Consider the following 24534-nt stretch of genomic DNA (forward strand, 5'->3'; position numbering starts at 1 on the left):
CTCTCAGCAACTTTTTTTTTTTTTTTTTTTTTTGCATTCAATAGTTTCTTATGACAACTGAAGATAAAACAAATTTGATACCAACAGTGGCCATTTCTTATTTCTACACATATCTACCATATTTTAGAAGCAGAAAGAAAAAAAATCGTAATCATTATAAGGAAAAAATACACCATAACATAGTAATAGATCAAATTTCTCAAGGATAAGATTTTCAAAAGAAAAATCCCTCATGCCTGTAATCCCAGCACTATGGGAGGCTGAGGCAGGCGGATTGCCTGAGCTCAGGAGTTTGAGACCAGCCTGGGCAACACAGTGAAACCCTGTCTCTACTAAAATACAAAAATTAGCCAGGCATGGTGGCATGTGCCTGTAGTCCTGGGAGGGGACTCAGGAGGCTGAGGCAGGAAAACTGCAAGAACCAGGGAGGCGGAGGTTGCAGTGAGCCGAGATCAAGCCATTGAACTCCAGCCTGGGCAACACAGTGAGACTCTGTCTCAAAAACAAACAAAAAAAGAAAAATCCTAGTGCCTTGAAAAATACCTAACATAAAAACTGGCAGGCAGTAATTATTAATATTTTTAAATCACAAAATACTTCTGTGTAGCCCAAGGGCAAGGATCTTCTCTTATATAATCGCAATATAAGTATCAAAACCAGAAAACACTTAACGACTTTCGATAATATTTGTTGAAGCCAGATTTAATTTCAAATGGCCTCTTGATACTGGAAAATAACGTTAAAAGTTATATATATATATATACTAAAGTCAATGCTTTAAAAAATACTGGCAAAGTGAAATAGCCACTAGTTTGGAATTCAAGAGATTCTGCGTTTTCTACAGTTAACTAGATATATGGCTTTGGTAAAGTCGATTAATCCCTGGATCTGAGTTCACTTCACCACAAAATAAAGGAATTGGCTTAATTAATCACCAACACCTCTCCCAAGAGAGATGACATGATTCTGCTATGACTCTGGATAGGGCTGCTAAATGAGAAAAATCATTGTTTGTTTTTACACTCAAGGTATAAGATATCTAACTTACTTTTCTGCCTTAAATGTGGATGCCAAAGTAGTAGAGCATGTTTCAACTTGGTGCATCCATTATTTTGAGTTTCTAATATTTGACTTGAGAAATAAAGCCTTTTAAAATCATATGCTCTAACCTCAATGTATTTAAAAACACAAGATTGGCCAGGCGCAGTGGCTCACACCTGTAGTCCCAGCACTTTGGGAGGCTGAGGCAGGTGGATGACGAGGTCAGGAGTTTGGGACCAGCCTGGCCAATATGGCGGAACCCCATCTCTACCAAAAATACAAAAATTAGTTGAGCATGGTGGTGTACCCCTGTAGTCCCAGCTACTCGGGAGGCTGAGGCAGAAGAATCTCTTGAACCCGGGAGGTGGAGGTTGCAGTGAGCCGAGATGGTGCCACTGCACACCAGCCTGGGGTGACAGAGCGAGACTCCATCTCAAAAACAAAACAAAAAAAAGTTCAGCCGGGCACGGTGGCTCAAGCCTGTAATCCCAGCACTTTGGGAGGCTTACGTGGGTGGGAAACGAGGTCAAGAGATCGAGACCATCCTGGTCAACATGGTGAAACCCCGTCTCTACTAAAAATACAAAAAATTAGCTGGGCATGGTGGCACGTGCCTGTAATCCCACCTACTCAGGAGGCTGAGGCAGGAGAATTGCCTGAAACCAGGAGGCGGAGGTTGCGGTGAGCCGAGATCACGCCACTGCACTCCAGCCTGGGTAACAAGAGCAAAACTCCGTCTCAAAAAAAAAAAAAAAAAGGTCATAGGTTTTAAAGAAAATTGAAAATTTTAAGATGTTAACAAAACAGGTCAAGCATAATAACATTTTCTATTTCTTCCTTAAGGAACTTTCACAATATTTCATTTAATCTCAAAAGATAGTGAGCTGCTATGTTTCCAATTTTACAAAAAAGGTCAAGTTCCAAGATGACAGAAGGGCTAGTCTTACTCCATAGTCCATCTGAGACTTCTTACTTGACAGTCCATGCTCTATTATACCATACTATCTCAAATGTACATGTAAATCCTCTGGATTTCAGTCTGATTTAGCAGGGAATGTCTTTGAAAATGTTTCATTGTAAGCTGTCACAGTCCCATCAGATCAGGGAAGCAGAGCAAAACTCTGCTAAGAGTACATCATCAATATTTCTTAAATGTTATTTGTGAGGTGGTCCTAAAGAAATATTCAGGATAACTTAAATATTTGAGACTAATCCTAAATAAAATTATAAGAATGTCTGTTTGCAGCTAAAATGGAGCCATCATGTTGAAGCAGTGTAAATATATTTTATAATTCATTTGGTTCCCAGCACTGAAACTACATAATTTGTAATTAATTTGGAGTTAATCATATTATTTCAAAATTTTATTGCCCTTTTAGGATTCTGCACAATTTAAATTTAGACTGTATAAGAAGCTCTTGTTTGAAGAGCTTCAGTATAGTATGTGACTTAGAAAGACCATATGATTTTGAAATCCTCTAGAAACAAGCATTTATATTGCATGCATAACCACTGAGTATGAAACAATTTCTTTTTATTTTTTTTTAATTTTTAATTTCTTGGGTACATAGTAGGTATATATATTTATGGGGTAATTGAGGTATTTTGGTACAGGCATGCAATGCATAATAATTATATCATGAAAAACTGGGTATCCATCTCCTCAAGCATTTATCCTTTCTGTTACAAATAATCCAATTACACTATTTTAGTTATTTTAAATTATACAATTAAATTATTATTGACTACAGTATCTGTAATGTTCTCAAATACTAGGTCTTATTCATTCTTTTTTTTTTTTTTAACTCATCTCCCCTCCCACAAACCCTACCTCAAAAAAACTACCCTTGCCAGGCTCTGCTAACTATTCTTCTATTCTCTATCTCTAAGAGTTTAGATCTCACAAATAAGTGAGAACATGTGGTGTCTGTCTTTCTGTGTTTGGTTTATTTCACTTAACATAATGATCTCCAGTTCCATCCATGTTGTTGCAGATGACTGGATCTCATTCTTTTTATGTCTGAATAGTACTCCGTTGTGGGTATGTACAACATTTTCTTTCTCCATTCATCTGTTGATAGACATTTAGGTTGCTTCTAAATCTTAGCTATTGTAAACAGCACTGTAACAAACATAGGAGGGCAGGTGTCTCTTCCATATACTCACTTCTTTCTTTTGGGTATACACCCAGCAGTGGAATTGCTGGTTCATATGGTAACTCAGGTTTTAGTGTTTTGAGGAATCTCTAAACTGTTCTCCATGGCGGTTGTACAAATTTTGTACACCAACAGTGTATGAGGGTTCTCTTTTCTCCACATCCTTGCTGGCATTGGTTATAGCCTGACTTTTTTATAAAAGCCATTTTAACTGGGATGAGATGGTATCTCATTGCAGTGTTTTTGTCTTTTTATCTATTTTTTTAAAATAATTTCAACTGTTATTTTAGATTCAGAGGGTTCATGTGTAGGTTTGTTACATGGGTGTATTGCACGATGCTGAGATTTGGGATATGATTAATCCCATCACCTAGGTAGTAAGCATAGTACCTGACAGTTCGTTGTCAATCTTCACTCAGCTCCCCTCTTCCCCTTTCAAGCAGTCCCCAGTGTCTATTGTTGCCACACTTATGTCCATGTGTACCCAATGTTCAGCTCCCACTTATAAGTGAGAACCACATAGTAAGTAGTTTTCTGTTCCTGTGTTAATTCACTTAAGGTAATGTAAATGCAACCTTTTTAACCACTAGTCACTAAGATTTAAAGTTCTGTGGTCATTCAACCTGTCCAGCATAGAGGCAAAATAAAACCTAGTCTATCTGAAAACCACCCTGCATCACCGTTATACCTGTATATATAATGATGATGACAGAACTGTTTGCTTTAGAAAGTACTTCCAGTTGAGAATATCTATGAATATATAACGCTGGTAACCTCTTATCCCTTCCACCAATACTTCAGGATTGCCTGTCGGCAAGTGGTCAATTGGTATAATTTCAACATCTTTTTTGTTATTGCTCAAAATAAAAATCATAGAATAAAATGCAGCATCTAAAAGCACATTTATCTTATATCAATGGTTTTACAGGATTCAATTCTTTCCATAACTATACAAGTTCTTAACTTAAAGTTAGATATCATTTTTTCCCAAAAGCCATTTATACATCCTGGCTCTTGATAATTTAACTACCCTTCTACTTCTTTCCTTATATGGCAGAGTTACTTTTCTCAAAATTGGGGATATTCATGTAAAGCAAAAAGAAATGTAAGCAATCTTGTCTAGCAGAAGATAGAAGAAGCAGAGCTTTCAAATTTCTCTACTTGGTTGATTTTTACTCAAGAAAGCTGAGAAAATACACCACTGGATTCTTGAATCCATCTTTGGACATCTGCCTAACTTCAGTAAATTTGGCTTTCTGAGCTGCAAAACCAGAGTTAGATCTTTACAATTCCTTATAAAAACTAGTGGGCATCTGAGAGTTGCCAAGGTAAAGAGTATACACTCTGGATGCAACCGGCCCTAGAGTAAGAACGCCCACCGATTTTTGTTAGCAAGGATTCGTGTTGGGTGAAAAAGTAAGAGAAAACCCCAGGGAGCAGCTTATTTTTCTTTCTAATATAAATACCCAAAGATTGGCAGTGCAGGATTGGTGTGGATGCTCTGTTTCCCAAGTTCCAAAGGGATTCAGCTTCCTCCCTGCTTTATGCTCTACCATTCTAGGGTGCAGCCCTAGCCTTCATGATCTAAGATGAGCTATGACTGTCACATGTCTATAACAGGAGAAAGGCAGAATAGGGAAGGGAAGAAGGGTTAAAGGGTACAAGCCAACTCTCAAAGTTCTCCAAAATTATTCACAACATTTTTTGGGGGGTGGGGGCAGTGCACAACACTTAACTGCAAAGGAGATTAGGAAATGTGGTTTTCACTTTGAGTCATCAGGTACCCAGCTGAAAATGTTACTTTTTTCCCATAGTAATTATGGGAAAAAGGTGAGAAAGATTTTGGGGTACTAGCTGTCTCTACCACATTATCTGTGTGATCTTAACTACTTTATGTCCCTGATTTATCATCTATGAAATGGAGACAATAATAGAATCTCCCATCAGAAGATTACTGTGAACATGAAATCGTAGTAATCAACATAGAGGGGTTAGCAAAGTGCCTGGCATACAATTAAATACCCAACACATGTAAAACTTTTTTCTTCAGATATTTTCTTTCTCTTACTAATTTCCTTCCCATTGTTTAAAATTGTATAAACAATTTTATTCCCTTGTGTTTATTCTTTTCCAACTCCCAAATTATCTGCATAGTGTAAACAGATCTTTTCAAATCACTGCTTTCAGCAAGACTCCTCTTCTTAATGTTCCTGCCAAAACACACGAACACATACACACTCACACTTACACAAACACACACTCTCTCTCACAAATACACACACACACACATTGATTCTCTCAAATAAAACTTTAGTGGCATCCCACTGCCTAAATTCAAATGCACGTTCCTATTTTAAAGGTATGCCATAATCACCACAACTCCTCTTTCTCCATTTCCCGAATGCCTTTCCAAAGGTGTCCCCCACTATGAGCCAATATGGATAATGCTAATGATAAAAACAACAAAAAGGTGGTAACTGCCAAAAGTATTAAATTAATGGAGGCTATCACTCTTGGAAAGTTTTTTTCATAGCCAGGTCACATGTCAAGTGTTTTATTCCTTTTAATCCTCATAATAATCCTTTGATGTATCATCATTACTATCCTGATACAGTTTATATGTTTGTTACCTACAAATCTCAGGTTAAAATATAATCTCCAATGTTGGCATGGGACCTAGTGGGAGATATTGGATCATGGGAGCAGATCCCTCATAAATGGCTTAGCACCATCCCTTTGGTGATGAGTGATTTCTTACTCATCTGAGTGTGCAGATGTGGCTATTTCAAAGAGTGTGGTGCCTCCCCCACCCTGCTTGCTCTCTTTCATCATCTGATGGGCTGGCTCCCCTTCACCTTCTGCCATGATTGAAAGCTTCCTGAGGCCCTATGCTTCATGTACAGCCTCCAGGATCATGTGACAAAATAAACCTATTTTCTTTATAAATTAACCAGTTTCAAGTATTCTTTTATAACAATGCAATAACGAATTAACACACATCCCCATATTGTAGATCACAACTAAAGGTTAGAAAGGTTATACTCCAAGTCACACAGTAAATATATGGCAGTGCTGAGATTTGAACACAGTTCTATTCGTCTCCAAAGCTATGTGTTTAACCAGTATGACATCTTACTGCGAAAACATACTATCTGTATTCTCTCTGTATTTACCTTAAAATTCTTCTTCTAATCAAATCCTGCAGAGTTGCATTAAGGTCTGACTCATTTGTGACCTCTACTGTGACGCTCTCATCAACTAATAATAATAATGACAGCAAACAGCAAAATAGAACTTTTATGTTTATAATATCACATTGTTGTTAAGTAGGATACTAACTCATTAATCCTCAGAACAACCCCTATAAGCTAGACTATAAATTTCCTCATTTTAAAATGAGGAAAATAACACCTAGAAAGCTAATAATTTGCCCAAGTTCACACAGTTAATAAATGTTGGAGTCAGGATTCTAATTCAGGTAGTCTGGATGCAGAGCTCATATATGTAACTGCTGAGCCATATTACTACTCATTCATCTTCCATAATTTATTTCCTCTCTAACAAAATATATTCTTCCTGTACCCCTTATTTAAATATTAAATCACAGCCCTTTATTATGAAACCATTTTATAAATTAAAATATAAGGCACAAGATAAATAGCTAACCCAAATGTGACCTATATATATAATGGAATAATATTCAGTCATAAAAAGAAATTAAATTTTGGTATATGCTACAACATGGAAAACATTATACTTAGTAAAATAAGGCAGATATACAAGGAAAATAATGTATAATTGCACCTATATGAAGTAATAGGATAGGCAAATTCAGAAAGACAGAAAGTAGGATAGGTTACCAGGGGCTCTGGAGAAGAGAAAAGAGGGTGGGAGTTATTGTTTAATGGGCTCAGTTTTTGCTGGGCATGATGATAAAGTTTCGGATATAGATAGATAGTGGTAATGGTTATACGACACTGTTAACATATCTAATGACACTGAATCATACACATCAATTATTAAAATGATAAATATTATGTTTTACCACAATAAAAAATATTAGACATTATATTATAGTCATACTTCATAGAGTCTTTCGAAGGCTGATAAAGCTCTTTTGGGACTGGGAGACGCTAGAAAATTTTCTACATAGTTGTTTCATACTCTTTTCAAACGTGTGGCCAATAACACATGAAAACTACCACAGCTACAAAACACCTGAGCAATAAATCCAGTAACCATGCCTTGCTTTCTCAATACGATCAGTAGCACCTTCAGGGAAAAAAATCTTGCACACACATACAAAAGACTCTCAGTAAGGTCTTGTTTAATTAAATTTATTCAAGGCCTCACAAAGACACAAATACATATGGAATTTTTGCAACTACTTTAATACGTAGTCAAGGATAAGTCTATAATCTGCATTTTATAAATGAAGAATATAAGGCATAAAGAGAAGAAGTGATACTACCTGAGTTACTCTGTATCTATATTCTGGAAACTACCGTTCCCTGCCTAGCACTTAGTAGCTGTTTTATTATGCGGTCTTTAAAAAATGCCACAAAATATCAACTATGATACTCACTCTATCAAAGAAAGACCAAAGCAGAGCGGGGTGAATAACGATTACCACTAGCAGTTCTCTTCCACCTTTCTTCCCTACAGCATCCAACAAGCTCTCCAAATTAAAAGAACAAAAACAAAATTAAAACCAAAAACTCTTTGTAGGTGAAACTACAGCTCTCCAGCCAGACCTTTCTCCATCTGCCACCCCTCATCCCACATCCTCACCGTCTCCGGTTACAGACAAATGACAAATTGGAATTTCTTCTCTTGCTCTCTGCTTAACTTCTATTGCTGATACAAACAGCTAACAACAATGGAATTACCAAAAGCTTGACACCAGAGAAAAGAGATGCAATAAAAAGTAAATATTAGCCTGGTCAACATGGCAAAACCTCATTTCTCAAAAATGAGCTGGGTGTGGTGGCGTGTGCCTGTAGTCCCAGCTACCTGGGGAGCTGAGGTAGGAGTATCATGTGAACCCAGGAGGTCAAGGCTGCAGTGAGCCAAGATTTTACCACTGCATTCCAGACTGGAAAACAGAGCCAGATGCTGTCTCAGAGAAAAAAAAAAAAAAGTAAAGGATTCACCAACTGTAAGTATCACTGAGATATCTTTGTTATTTTTTGGAATGAATTGTAAATAAATTTAAGCATCCTAATCAGGAATGAGAAATTATTAATACAATGTTATACTATAAATCAACACTTACCTGTCTGAAAATATTTATTGCATTTTGCATTTATTCAACAACTAAAGAAAGTTCAGTTTTTAGATATACATGGAAAAGGATTCTACCAAAAGCAGCCAAATCTTCACATTTTTCATGAAGTGAATGGATCTGATCTGCTTCCTGAAGGATACCATTCCCCCCACCTCTTTTTTTTTTTCTTTCTAACTGTAGCACTTTACCTATCTCAAAAATAATCTGTGCCCAGATTCCCAACGCAAAACAACCAAGACATGAAGAAATGAACCTTGGATATAATTTCTTCCATTGTGACCAAAGTTTAAGCTATACAAAGCAGCACAAATTTGTTTGGCATTAAAAATTTAACTTCAGATGTGCTAGGAAAATTCCAAATTGCATCAAGTCCAGATAATGAAAACTTTACAAATATTATGACAATCAGCTTAATATTAATATACATAAAGGAATTCGGGGGAGAACATAAGAGAAAATGGAAGCCAAGATAAGCTACAGACAGGGATCATAAAAGAAGAAAGTAACTAGTTGAACAAAAAACAAGTAAGGCAATTAGCTGGAAGCCAAGAAAGCAGAGAATACTGCAATGAAGTTATTGATAAGAAAAATCCAAAGGAAGCAAAACCCCTCTATTGGGAAGAGATGATATATTATGTCAATCAATATACAGCTGCATATATTCATTAAGTAGAGTGAAAGTAAAGAGATATGGGGAAAGCCATGTTTCATTACACGTGTCTTAAGAGTAAAAGATGGCCGGGCGCGGTGGCTCATGCCTGTAATCCCAGCACTTTGGGAGGCCGAGGTGGGTGGATCACGAGGTCAAGAGATCGAGACCATCCTGGTCAACAAGGTGAAACCCCATCTCTACTAAAAATACAAAAAATTAGCTGGGCATGGTGGCGCGTGCCTGTAATCCCAGCTACTCAGGAGGCTGAGGCAGGAGAATTGCCTGAACCCAGGAGGCGGAGGTTGCGGTGAGCCGAGATCGCGCCATTGCCCTCCAGCCTGGGTAACAAGAGCGAAACTCCATCTCAAAAAAAGAGTAAAAGATAACTGTTAGACTTGAATAAAACTGATTCCAGCCCCAGCTCTTTTATGTTCTCATGCGTAAAACACCTCATGGCTTTAGAAAACTCATATATCCCACCAAACCCATCCCTTTTAATAATCCCCTCTTCTAATCTGTTAAACCATGAATCTCCCACTAAATGTGACCTTTATCTTCAAAGCACATTGCCTACATACTCTGTAATAAATGCTCTCTGTCCTTTTTGTGTGTGTGTGACACAGTCTTGTTCTGTCACCAGGCACCAGGCTGGAGTGCAGTGGTGCAATCTCGGCTCACTGCAACCTCCGCCTCCCGGGTTCAAGCAATTCTTCTGCCTCAACCTCCCAAGTAGCTGGGACTACAGGCATGCGCCACCACGCCCGGCTAATTTTTGTATTTTAGTAGAGACGGGGTTTCACCATGTTGGCCAGGATGGTCTTGATCTCTTGACCTCATGATCTGCCCGCCTTGGCCTCCCAAAATGCTGGTATTACAGGCATGAGCCACCATGCTCGGCCACTCTCTGTCCTTTTAAAAAGAAGTATTAAAGTTACGGCAAATATTTGATATTCTAGGAGAATATGATCATAATGCTCAAGAAGATAAATAGTATATTATAAAATAACTTTTTTGGAGGATAAAGTTGTATTGTATTTGGGAACTAGAAGACAGTTGATCCTTGATATGTGTTCAGGGTGGCCCACCTTATTTATGGCTACTACTTTTAAAACAATTTTCCTATCCATAGGATCAAGAAAATTCTAAAAATATTAAATAAGGTTTGTTCTCCCCTAATTTTATACACATTTCATCTCTCTGATGTTGAGCCAGCAAAATGCTTTCCAAGGCACGTGAGCTGCCTGAAATCCAACCAGAGTCCCTGAATTACATCTACCTACTTTGCTCAGGTGATCCGAGGTGTTTCAAACAAGCAGGACAAAGAGCACAAGAAGCAGAATAAGAGGTTTGTTTTTTTTGTTTGTTTGTTTTTTGAGACATAGTCTCTCTCTGTCACCCAGGGTAGAGTGCAGCAGCACAATCTTGGCTAACTGCAGGTTCAAGCTATTCTCCTGCCTCAGCTTCCAGAGTAGCTGGGACTACAGATGTGCGCCACCACGCCCAGCTAATATTTCGTATTTTTATTAGAGGCGGGGTTTTACCGTGTTGGCCAGAAGGCTGGTCTTCAACTCCTGACCTTGTGATCTGCTCGCCTTGGCCTCCTAAAATGCTGGGTTTGCAGGCGTGAGCCACCATGCCCGGCTAAATGGGCACTTTTTGGGATACATGTGCCTGTTCTGTTCTCACAGTGCCAGGACCACTGGTAGGTGAACTTCTGGCAGAATCAATAACCAACTATCGTTCCTAGGTCATGCTTTTGGCTCTATAGAACGAGAACTAAAAGACCATTTAGGAAAGAAGTGAAACAGAATGGCTCAAATGGATTTATATTTCTTCCACCCAATTCTCTAGTCTTATCTTCAATCTCACTCAATAATACAAGAAAACAGATGTCTATCATCTTTAAATTTAAAATATTTTAAAAAGGTAATATTTTCATTCAGAGAATGTTTTAAGCATATTCTTAATATGCTATCAGTCCAGCACAGTTTGGTGTCCGACACAGAGAAAGGTTATTTTAAGACACTCTATCCTAAATTATCAAAATGTGGATAAGTCCTTTAACAATGCAGTGATCGGAACTCCTATGAACTCTTTCTTTCTTTCTTCTTCTTTTTTTTTTTAAATAAAGTAAATGCTGTGTGTGTGTGTGTGTGTGTGTGTGTGTGTGTGTGTGTGTATGATAGAGAGAGAGAGAGAGAGAATGCTTGGTTTTCTATGGTCTGGGGAGACTGAAGTTGAAATTTTTATTACCTTGAAATACATAAAGTTCTAAGACTTATGATCATGATAATATGAGCAAGAGAAAACAGCACCTCTTTCAAAAACATATTAATAAAATGATACTTTGAGTATAAAACATGATAAAACACATGACATTTACATTTCAGTGAATACTTAAGTAACAAAAATGTAGCTTGGAGAGGATGACCAGATGACCCATTTCTGGAAAAGATATCTAGGTGACCCATTCTTGGCATTTTGGCAGAATCATTCATTTTAACTTACTCCGACAATAAAACTACACTGGACAGATTATTTTCAGATAGGTAATTCCTTCTTTCCTTGTCAACAGAGAGCTAACTTGCTACCTTCAGTTTCCTTTCATCATTTACTCTGAGAAAAATACATCTACATTTGTCTAGAATGCAAGGCTCATGATTGAGAAAAAAGTACAGAAAAGATCTGCCTGAACCGTAAGTCTATAGATTTGCCATGTCTTTGTTTTCTTTTAGCCTCATATAATACCCATGGAATGAACCTCCCAACACCATGGTACTAGTAACTTTTCTCTATCAGGAATGAGAAATATAAGGTATTAATTAGCATGCTATGGGTAAGAAGCAGCATTTTTGTTTAAGAGGCACAGTACGATTAAAAAAAAATACTCAAGAGTATCATCTCCAAAAGTAACTTGAAAGCTTTTATTTGGAATAGAGGTCCAGATACTTCTACCTTTAACCATTAATTGGTCTTCCTTTGTTTAGAAAGATCAGCCAAATCAACTATTGAAGGTCAGGAGAATGACAGGTGACACAGGAAAAATATTTGTCTCTTTAGGGTAACTTGGCAAACCTTGAAAATGAGACAAGGTTAAACTGGGTAAAGCAGCAAACTTATTAAGCTATATATATTGATTCAATGGCAATTTCAACTTACTCTGGCAGTAAAGCTATAAAACAGCACAAAGAGTTTCCTTAGGCTGAGAGAAAACATCATGGCCTTTACAGAAGGCACAAAGTTGGCTGGCTTTTCTATGAAAAAGGAGGTCAATACAACCCAACTGTGGGAAAATTAACACAGATTTTAGTTAAGACATATCAGTGCTACCAAGAGTAATAGGAATGAACTACCCTTCCCTTTATCTGATGACTTAACATTTTTCTCCATTCAATTTTCAGGGGAAACTCCTCAGGGAAAGGAGGATGTTTTCCTTATCCCATTCCCCTTCAGGAGATAAGGAAGTGGCTGCAAAAGGCTGCAATGTAACTCTTGAAATTAGAAATCATTAAAATGCAAGGATTAAGCTGGAGTGCTTTATTTTTCTTCTGAAGAAGAGTGCTCAGGTGGTAGCACTGGAACTGCCTGTCCTCTGATAGCTCTGGCCCCAAGGTGATGTGGTCCATGTGCTTTCCATGGCTGCATCATCTTTCTCAATCAAAAAGCAGCAGCCCTCCTGGCAGAGCAATTGTTCTTTTCCAATGCATATCTTGAAGGATGTAAAACTCTAACCCTTAAGAATGAGTCTGCACTCCTATAGGGATTTAGACAGGCATTTTAGTCTCCAGAGGCTTAGAATTCTTAGGCAACATCTCTAGCTCACTCAATCTTGGTATAAAGCTAAAGAAACCATTAGGATCCTAGCTTGGGCTGGCTGCCCCTATATCTGGCCATGAGAACAACAGGATGATATAATTCAGGTACAGACTCTGATCTGATCTAAGTGGGAATGTTCAGTGGGGTGCTAGCACCTGCTCTTACATGAAGGCTATAGCAGAGGCACAGTTCCCCACAGTACTAGAGGTAGAATGAAAGGGAAGTAAAGAGAAGAAATTCTGGAGGATAGTCTGGTAGTACATAGACTATCACTGATTCAGGCCAGAAATGCTACCTAAGAAAGAGATACACATGACCATCAAATTGACAGAAGTGATACTTGTATCCAGCAGATACACACTGGTTTCACTCAGCCTCAATCAAGGCAACAGCAAGGCAGTCAGTACTTTCCAAATTGAAGATATTAGACCTGTCACAGTCCTGAAGAGTTCAAGGAGAATCTCAAGCTTGATCTTGAGTGGAACCTCCATGCTAGACTTAGGAAAATCATGAGCAATTCACAGCATTATCAATCAAGGGCAATGGCAAAGGTTGCTGCACAAGCCAGTCGTGTTGACCTTTGCAGCCACAGACTGCATGTGAATGCAAGTTAGCCCCTTTGTACTAGTCATGAACATGCTAGTTCATGTCATTCAAGAGTATATATAGATGAGATAAGATCCTTTGCAGACATATGGCATTAAAGGATGTAACAACCTACAGCTTACTGTTAGCCAGAAAGATTCCGTGACATGCTCAATTTTGGGATAGTTGAAAAATTCAGAGATGTGAATCTCCCTCTACAAAAATACCACTAATTCATCAGTACAAATCTCCAGATTCCTCCTTCTTACCACCAACAATGTTCTTACAGGTTTGTACTTGGAGAAATGTACATTCATTGAACTATACAAGGCCACCATCATCTACAAACATTCCCAAATTTCTTGATTCCCTCACTAAAGAACTTCCTCAAGACCCAGCAAAGAAAAGTAATATGTAATAGCTATTATTTCAACTGTGTAACCTGGTCCCAGAGTTACTATTCAGACTGCATCCTTCTCTTGGCTTTGACTCCTCAGATTTCAAGCTTCTGGCACCAGTACAACCATTTGATAGAAGAATGCAAGATTAGGGAGAAGAAAAGAGGACCACCAAAATAGCCTCCTAACTGGCCTCCCACCTTTAGTCATTCTTTTATGTCATTTATCCTGGATAACACCAAATGAGTATTTCCAAAAACTTTCATTTTGTGTTTTTATTTTCTACTTTTTCTTTATCAGTATATTCTAATCTTTCTAAAATGAACATTTGTAATAAAATAATTTTTTAAAGTCAAAATAACCCAGTTTTTATGTTTCATTCCCACTATATGATCCAAACACAGCCCTACAATATCCAGCCCCTAATGCCTTTCTTTTCTAATCATTAATTCATCTTCTGCAGTGCACTTTGCACTATAAACACACTGACATAGTCACATTCCCTGAAAAAGAATAAGAGACATATTCTTTCCCATTCCTATAATGTCACTCTTGCTTCTCTACCACAATGGAGTCCCTAAATCCTTCCCTTATCTAAATCATCTTTATCCACAGAGATTCCATCACCTCTGAGGCTATCAGTATCCACTGTAAGCCAAAAGTGATCTATTTTTCCTCTTCAAAACTCTATCCCAAATTGAGAGTCACACTGATAATTTACTGCCATGAATAACTAGTTGTCTTTCTATGTATACCTATATCTTCACTATTTACATTAAACATTAAAGAAAGGGAACATACATTATTATTGTTACATAATAAATGCTCAACAAATGTTTGTTGAATGAATCCTGAAACATACTTAGAACACTGCATTTAATTAGACCAGGTGATCAATAAATATTTGGTGCCTACATGATTAAGGGAAATAAATGATTATAAGAATTTTTGCCATAAAGCTAATGATGGATATTCTGTCTATATTAAAAACACATTAGAGAATGTTTTAAAGCTTAAAGAATGCTGTATTACTCAAGAGTGGGTTGATTAGTGGTGAGTAACTGAAATTGAGTATATGAAAGATAATTTGCACCTTGGCATACATGTAATTCTTTTTAAATGGCTCTAAATTCATAGTCTATTCCATTTATTTAACGTGTTTTATTACTTTTCAATGCACTTCTTTAAAAATAAGAGGCCGGGCACAGTGGCTCAAGCCTGTAATCCCAGCACTTTGGGAGGCTGAGGCGGGTGGATCACGAGGTCAAGAGATCAAGACCATCCTGGTCAACATGGTGAAACCCCGTCTCTACTAAAAATACAAAAAAAAAAAAATAGCTGGGCATGGTGGCACATGCCTGTAATCCCAGCTACTCAGGAGGCTGAGGAAGGAGAATTGCCTGAACCCAGGAGGCGGAGGTTGCAGTGAGCCGAGATTGCGCCATTGCACTCCAGCCTGGGTAACAAGAGCGAAACTCCATCTCAAAAAAAGAAATCTTGGCCAGGTGCGGTGGCTCACACCTGTAATCCCAGAACTTTGGGAGGCCGAGACAGGTGGATCACATGAGGTCAGGAGTTCGAGACCAGCCTGGCCAACATGGTGAAACCCTGTCTCTATTTAAAAAAAAAAAAAAAAAAAAAATCTCATTTATATAGAAAATATAAAATTGTGAAAGAATGCTTGTTGTTTTCTTTATTTGCTTTAACCACAACCAAGGGCACTCTATCAGGACACACTGCAATGTCATAGGTCAGGCATCCTTTTGCTTATTCTAACCATTGGAAACGTAATTAAAGAGCAATTCCTTACATGTTTGCCTTGGAAACTCCAAGTGTAAGCTTTTTTTTTTTTTTTTTGAGACGGAGTTTCACTCTTGTTACCCAGGCTGGAGTGCAATGGCACGATCTCGGCTCACCGCAACCTCCGCCTCCTGGGTTCAGGCAATTCTCCTGCCTCAGCCTCCTGACAAGTGTAAGCTTAATTACAACAATGCGAAAATGATTATGAAACTATCATCATTTATTATTACTTCGGGTTATCAAGTACCAAAAAGTAAACATGCTTTCTGCTTATGTCATCAACTAAATTTAAAGATGACTTTTCATTTTCTTCTTTTAAAACAAGTATGATCTATGATATGTGACAAACCCCACCCCCTGCATTCTTTCACAGAAAATTATCTCTTCAATTTAGAGGGAAAATGTTAATTTTAAACTTCTAGGAATGTTTTTTGCCTAAAACTGAGATATTATTTCAAAAATATGCCTTTTCAAAGGAGGTAATATGACATGCAATTATAGTGTATAAATAAACATTTCATCCTATGAAACATATTATGGCATATTTTACTTTGAAATAAAAGTGCTGTTTTTTGAAAATCTACCATTACAAAATTTCAAGGAACCTGTTTACAAACGCCAAGGGACGCAGACATGGTAAGATTATCTTAACTCAAAGTGATTTCTGTTTTATAGCCACCAGGTTATCAAGGGGAAATTTTAACTTAATTATGAACAAATTGCAAGAAACACTTCTAGCTATTTCCTTTAAAAGGGAGGTAAAGTTCAGATTAAGTAGGTTCAACACTCTAAAAGAATAGAAAATTAGAGAAAAGGGAAATAGCCTTTCTCAAAATAAGTAAATGAGGGAAGGTCCAACTTTTTAAATTGCATCAAGAATTTGGTCCAATATGCAGAAGTACTTATATTTGAAAAACACTAATTGCAAATGAAACTGTAAAAACCTACTGAATTTGCATTAAATCAATTCATTTTCAGACTACAGGAGGAGTAACTAAAACAGCACTGAATTGAGATTGCCATTAAAGTGGCAGTATTTATTAATCTTGAAGAGGAGGAATATTGATTGTAATGCCTTCTAATTCTATGCTTCTTTATTTTTTTTGAGACAGGGTCTCACTCTGTCACCCTGGCTGCAGTGCAGTGGTGTGATCTCAGCTCACTGCAGCTTTGACCTCCCTGGCCCAAGCCATTCTATTATCTTAGCCCTGCAAAGTAGCTGGGACTACAGATGTGTGCCATCATATCCAGCTAATTTTTATAGAGATGGCATTGTGCCATATTGCCCAGGCTGGTTTCAAACTCCTGCCTCAAGATATCTGCCTGTCTCCACTTTCCAAAGTGTTGGGATTACAGGTATCAGCCACTGTGCCTGGTCCTAATTCTAAGATTCTTGTTGAGGATTTCTGCATTATGATTCTTACTGAAAATATTGACATCTACATTTGTGAGAAATAATGGTCTATAGTTTTATTTTTCTGTACTATCTGGCTGTTTCAGGTTTTAAAGTAATAATATTAGCTTCATAAAATCAGTCAGGAAGTGTTCCCTCCTCTGTTCTGGAAGAGATTTTGTAAACTGGAAGCTAACTTCTCCTTAAATGTGTGGCAAAATTCACCAGTGAAATATCTTGGCTGGGATAATTGGCTAGCCACAGGCAGAAGATTGAAACTGGATGCCTTCCTTACACCATACACAAAAATCGACTCAAATGGATTAATGACAAATCTAAAACATAAAACTACAAAAACCCTGGAAGATAACCTGACAATACCATTTGGGGCATAGGCAAAGGAAAAGATTTCATGACGCAGCTGCTAAAAACAATTGCAACAAAAGTAAAAATCAACAAATGAAATCTAATTAATGTAATTAAACTACATAGCAAAACAAATTATCAGCAGACTAAACAGACAACCTATAAAATCGGAGAAAATCTGTGCAAACGATGCATCTGACAAAGGTCTAATATCCAGCATCTATAAGGAACTTAAACAAATTTATATGCAATAAAAAAACCCTTTATAAAGAAGGCAAAGACATGAACAGATACTTCTAGGAAAACATATATATTGCTAAAAATAATATGGAAAAAAAGCTCAACATCACTGATCATTAGAGATATGCAAATCAAAACCACAATGAGATACCACCTCATACCAGTCAGAATGGCTGCTATTAAAAAGTTAAAAAAAAAAAAAAAGATGAGGTTGTGGAGACAAAGGAACACTTACACACTGTTGGTAGGAACGTAAATTAGTTCAACCATTCTGGAGACCTAAAGACGAAAATACCATTCAACTCAGTATATTCCTTTGGGTATATACCCATTACTGGTATATTCCTTTGGGTATATATATGTGTCTTTATAACAGAATTATTTATATTCCTTTGGGTTTAGATACCCATATGTTCATTGTAGCACCATTCACAATAGCAAAGACATGGAATGAACCTAAATCCCCATCAATGATAGACTGGATAAAGAGTACTGGTATTTCATGGTGTACAGGATCTCATTCTTTTTTATCTTGTTCTTTTTGTGGTGTATATGTACGCCATGGAATACTATACAGCCATAAAATAGAATGAGATCATGTCCTTTGCAGGGACACGGTTGGAGCTGGAAGCCATTATCTTTAGCAAACTAACACAAGAACAGAAAATCAAATACCACATGTTCTCACTTGTAAGTGGAAGCTAAGTGATGAGAATACAAGGACACATATATGGGAACAACATATGGGGGCCTTTTGGAGGGTGGAGGGCAGAAGGAGAGAGTCAAGAAAAACAGCTAACGAATACTATGTTTAATACCTGCGTGATGAAATAATCTATACAAAAACCCCCACCACACAAGTTTACCTATGTAACAAACTTGCACTTGTACCCTTCCACTTAAAAGTTAAAAAAAATCATTTATGACATAGAATATAAAGCCAAATGAAGATCATGTGACATGCTAAAATGGAAAGGATAAAATGAATGTTATTAAAGACGTATTAATACCTTAAAAAAAAAAGAAGAAGAAGAAATATCTTGACCTGGTGATTTCTTTTTCAGAAGCTTTTAAATTACGTATTCAATTTCTTCAATGGTTAAATAACTATTCAGACTGTCTATTTCACCTTGGTTGAATTTTGGTAGTCTGTGGTTTTCAAAGAACTGATTCATCTCTTCTAAATTATCAATTTATGGATATATAGTTGTTTATAGTGTTTTCTTGTAATTTTTTAATGGCTTTAGGATCTGTACTGATATCCCTATTCCATTTCTGATATTGGTGATTTCGGACCTTCCCTTTTTAGTTTTTTCAGTCTTGCCAAGGGTTTACTAATTTTATTAATTTTTTTTACAAAAATAGCTTTTGTTTCATGATTGTCTCTGTTGTTTTTGTATTTCGATTTCTTGATTTCTATTTTTGTCTTCATTATTTATTTCTGCTTGCTTTGGGTTTATTTTCTTTTTCTAATCTCTTATGGTACAAACTTAGGTTCTTTGAGGAAGACACAGTATTGATCTGAGAACCTTCCTCATTTCTAAAATAAGCACTTACTGCTATAAACTTCCCTGTCAGCACTGCTTTAAGTGCTCCCACATATTTTGATACATATTTTCATTCAGTTGTATGTATTTTTTAATTTCCTTTGAGACTTCCTCTTTGACCTCTGTTATCTGTTACTGATTTCAACTTCGAATATAGGTGGTCAGAAAACGTACTCTATGATTTCAATTCTTTTAAATATGTTGAAGCTTGTTTAATGGCCCAGGATGGGATCTACCCTGGTGAATGTTCCACTTATATTCTACTCTTGTTTGTTATTGTTTTATAAATGCCAATTAGGTTCTGTATGTTGGTTGTGTTGCTCAGATCTTTTATATCCTTGCTGACTTTCTATCTAAAAATTCTATCAGGTGCTAACTAGGGATCCTGGGTCCATTTAGAAACTGGCCCCTAAAGCGGCAATATCAGACATACTTTGTTCTTTGTTCCATTGAATGTTTAATGACAAATAATGAGTCAGTATGCAGAACATATAGGAGTAGTCACTGGCTGACTTTCAGAAGCCTAGGACTATTACTGATTTGCTAATTTGCAGAAGATAGTTACTGGAGTGAGGCTGTTGTTGACTGGTGATTTTCAGAAGCACAGCCATTGTAGTTAGGCTGTCACTGATTGGCTGATTTTCATATCATGTGTACTAATTGAAAGTGATTTCTAATTACTGGTGATTACTTATCCATGACTTAAGACTTTGTTCAAAGAATAGTCTTTTCCTTTCTTGAATGTAAAAATTAACTACTTTTAATTACCAGATCTCTTTTTGGTTTTTCTTCAGAAAAACCTGCTAGAGACAACATAATGGATTATCCAGATATATATTTGTGGAGTTGCAATTTTTGACTAATGTTACCATTTAAGTGGCTGTGGTACCGATTACTACAGTGGAAAATGATTCTAAATGTGGAATTTTAATAATTTATTTGTTGTTATTATTATTATTATTATTATTATTATTATGAGTTGGGGTTTCACTGTGATGCGCAGGCTGGAGTATAGTGGCTATTTACAGGTATGATCACAGTGCACTGCAGCCTTGAAGTCGTGAGCTCAAGCAATGCTCCCACCTCAGCCTTCCAAGTAGCTGGGACTACAGGGAATGCCACTGCACTTGGCCTACCCTCAGTTGTCATAAGGCTGAAGGAAGGGATTATAAAATGAAATATAGCTTGTCTTCTAGCTAGTTTTAATCTCAAGGGTTTCAGACTGGTAAGTGCTCAACCCCTATTTAATGGCAACGTTAATCCTTTTATACTAGTTGTAAAAAAAAAAAAATTTAAGCTTCTGAAATTATTCATAGTTTAGGGAATCCAGAAACTAGCTGGCTTGGCTTTTCAATAGTTTTATTTCTTCAGCATATTCCATTTCTTGAGATCTCAAAAGCTATTACTCAAAGTCTCAGATTTTTACTTCATCTCTACATATTTCTAAAATTTAGCCTGGAATGGTGACCAACCTTGCATAGACTTGCAGTGGCTTTTCTTTTTACCAGAATGCTATGTTTGAATATCTAAATAGGACTGCATTCCAGTATTTAAAATCTAGTCTTCTCCTTTAATATTTTCCTATGTTATCTTTCAAGTACCTACAGCCACCACTTTCCTATCCTCTGAAAGAAAATGTTGTTGGGTTTTGCTTTCTAAAATTTACATTATGAAAAAATAGAAATAGTAAAAATAATACTTTACACTGGGGAAATAAGCCTGCTTCTTCTATCTCCTTTTGAGATCTACTAATATACTGAAAAAAATGTAATCTGTTTAAGAAGTCTAGGGTACAGAATACCAGTAAGTGTCAGCAGAAATTCCTAACATAGTAGCCTTTGGCTTTCCGTCATTTTTAAGTAAGATACAACCTAGCTGATGAATCTGAGGGCAATAATCTAGTTTTCAGTATCCACTTTGCATTCACGCAGGACGGAAGGACATGGCTTCAGCTACAGTGAAAATAACATATGCTGTTTCCTATCTATCTATGCAATTTCAGGTACCAGCCACTACATTTTTAAATCTTCATGGGATAAGCACAAGAATAAAACATTTTGATACCTGAAAAATTCTTAAAAATTTTAGGTCACCATTGTCATTTTAAATTATTTTTAACCCCTTTTTGCTACTCTAATTAAGCTCGTAAATATGCTACCGAGAGATTCAGGTATACTTTTAGTGTTACTTAAACCTATGCAGCTAAAATAACATCAAGTAATTACTGAACGTTAAACTTAAAAATCAGAAAAGTGGTAAGGATACAGAATCTGAAGTTTCAGTAATAGTTAAGCTTTCCAACCAAAATGAATAATTAAGCAAAATGGGGAGAACCTAGCCAAATACTGAAATACTGGAAGATGGGTGGTGTGTAGAAGCCCTCTGCAAATTTCTGTGAGAATGAAAAAAGTACATCTCACAAAAAGATGAAAAATAGTAATTTTACTGTTTTGAAAAACTTACAGAATAATTTCATTTGTAAACTGCCATGAGAAAATCGGGTTATATAATACTTATCTCCAATCTGAAGCATATAATATATCCGTATATAAGCAAGTTCAGAGTTTCTTCATTATTTCTATTCATAGTTTTAAAAATCTGGTAGACAGGACTTTTAAAATAAGGATTATAGAGCCCTTTAAGAACAAAAACTATGATTTTACAAATGGATAAATTAAGAGGGTAAACAACTTAATGTTATATAGCAGAGTTTAAAAACAGAATGGTAGATTACTTGGCTTTAATTCTGTAGATCATGGTTTCTCTTAATTACATTCACCATGAGAGATTATGCACACAGGTTGTAAAATGAACATATGTAGCATCAACCTGGGAAATGATCCTTAAAGTTGCTTTTAAACTGTCACCTCCCATGCACAGAAAGCACTCATGCTAAGCCGCCAAGAGCACTGATGCATTTAACAGGCATTCAGCCTCTTAATAAGTAGGTGTTTTAGGACATATTTGTAGAATTAAGGCTCAGAAAAGCAACTAAAACAAAAAGGATAAGTAATCAGAACATCAAGTCTAATGTCAAATTGCAGCTGGTTACAGGGTGTCATGGACTTTCACAGACCCTTTACGGACTCTTCATATTTAACTAGGTAAATTGTCTTGGTGGAAGACTAAATTTAATCTTTTGCTAAAAGACAAAATAAATATGATTATTTTCAAATACTACGTAGTAGGCAATAAACTGATACATCTAAGTTCAGTTCAAATACAAATACAATGACTCCATATCCAAACTCTGCAGAGAAATCCCCCATGTCAAAAAGAGCACAGAATTACTTTCAATTTACATATATTTAAAGTAAGTTAAACTCTATGGTGTAAGAGACATTTCTTTAGACCAGGCGCGGTGGCTCACGCCTGTAATCCCAACACTTTGGGAGGCCGAGGTGGGTAGATCATGAGGTCAAGAGATCGAGACCATCCTGGTCAACATGGTGAAACCCCATCTCTACTAAAAATACAAAAAATCAGCTGGGCATGGTGGCACGTGCCTGTGACCCCACCTACTCAGGAAGCTGAGGCAGGAGAATTGCCTGAACCCAGGAGGCGGAGGTTGCAGTGAGCCAAGATCACACCATTGCACTCCAGCCTGGGTAACAAGAGTGAAACTCCGTCTCAAAAAAAAAAAAAAAAAAGAGACATTTCTTTTTGTCTTTTCTTTCTTCTTTTCTTTTAAACAGTGTCTCACTCTGTTGCCTAGGATGAAGTACAGTGGCACAATCACAGCTCACTGCAGCCTCAACCTCCTGTCACAAGCAATTTTCCCACTTCAGCCACCTGAGTACCTAGGAGTACAGGCACACACTACCACATCCAGCTAATTTTTAATTTTTTTGTAGAGATGAGGTCTTGCTATGTTGCCCAGGCTGGTCTCAAACTCCTAGGCTCAAGTGATCCTCCGGTTTGGGCCTTCCAAAGTACCCAGATTACAGGTCTGAGCCACCACACCCAGGCTTACGAGCTCTTTTCATCACCTCTACCATTTAAAAAAGTCAGTGCTAACATTCACTGAGAACTGGTCTGCTAAATGCCAGGTAGTAGCAGAAGAAGGCTACTGTTATTATACCCCTAACTTTTTACACACAAAGAAACTTCAGTGCTAAAACTCAGTTTTAAAAAATGAATTTACTAAAAAATTACTAAAAAATTCCTATTAGTCTTGTCTTAATTTAACTGTTTTATCTTAATGCAAAGGATGCAATTCACTAAAACAAATAGCTAAACACTCATCTCTATAATCCTTTTCCTCAATTTTTGTAAAACAATTCTAATGGTTCTAATTCCCTTACCTCACCAGGACTGAAAGAGGCATCTTTAAAAGTACCTCCTACAGAAAAGGATTCAGAGCAAAGTTTCTATTCCCCCTTATCACATATGGCACATTAAAAGAAAGCAAAGAGCTAATAAATTTACAGAACTTTATCTAAATTATATGAACAATAAATATCCAAATTTTGTTTATACTAAAACTTTGGCATAATATAGCCATTATCTAGAAGTTTCTAATCATCTATTTATTAAAAATAAAAGAGTCTCTATCTCAATTTTTTATACTTAATAGGTTACCTACATGCACTACTATCAACCTGTATTTTAAATAGTTTTAATAAAATATATGTAAGTAGGCAGTCTAATATGTTCTCTCACCCACTTGGTTACAGTATACTTCTCACTTTGGACCCCAGTGATCTGAAGATGTGAAATTTTTCCAGCTTCTACCAGAACAGGATTGCCTCCAGACAAGATTAAAGGGCTTTTTTCCCTAATACTCAGAAGAGCTAGTAGAATATCAAATTCAAGAGTCTAAAAGAGTTCACAGTAGGTCTAAAAAGGCCTTACTGTCTTTAAATTTCCACCTATATCTATCTTCTTAAGATTCTTTTTGTATGATAGAACTCCTTTCTACTTAAAACTTTCTACTTTAATGCCAAAATAAATGCCATATAGATTGGAAGCAACATGTGTGAAGAAGAGAAATAGCAGAACATTGCAAGTATAACCAAAGCTAATATTTATTAAATAATAACATGCATAAAGCAGCATGTTAAGCATTCAAAATGCAGTATGTCATTCAATTCTAAAAAAATATCCAACAGAAGCTTGGAAGCAATTAGGTAACTTCTACAAAATTACATAGGTAGCAACAGGAAGAGTGAGAGTTAAAACCCAGGTTTATCTGATGCTAAGTTCTTTACCTCTAAGTTTAACCTCCAACTAAGACTATGTATAACTTCTCTA

General features: G+C 36.7%; 2 protein-coding genes across 10 annotated transcripts in view; both read right to left on the bottom strand.

Annotated features, from left to right (window-relative positions):
* RABGAP1L (RAB GTPase activating protein 1 like) overlaps window positions 1–24534 on the bottom strand; it is a 709048-nt gene that overhangs the window by 358387 nt on the left and 326127 nt on the right. The window lies entirely within an intron of this gene.
* Window positions 1–24534, bottom strand: part of GPR52 (G protein-coupled receptor 52) — a 131442-nt gene continuing 106908 nt past the window's right edge. Inside the window, exon 1 of the mRNA XM_074390023.1 lies at window positions 1–24534. This exon is cut by the window's right edge and continues 106908 nt beyond it. The gene's annotated coding sequence lies outside the window, so the exon portion shown is untranslated.

This window comes from Saimiri boliviensis, chromosome 19 (genome assembly GCF_048565385.1).
Source record: "Saimiri boliviensis isolate mSaiBol1 chromosome 19, mSaiBol1.pri, whole genome shotgun sequence".
In the NCBI taxonomy this organism is placed as follows: Eukaryota; Metazoa; Chordata; class Mammalia; order Primates; family Cebidae; genus Saimiri; species Saimiri boliviensis.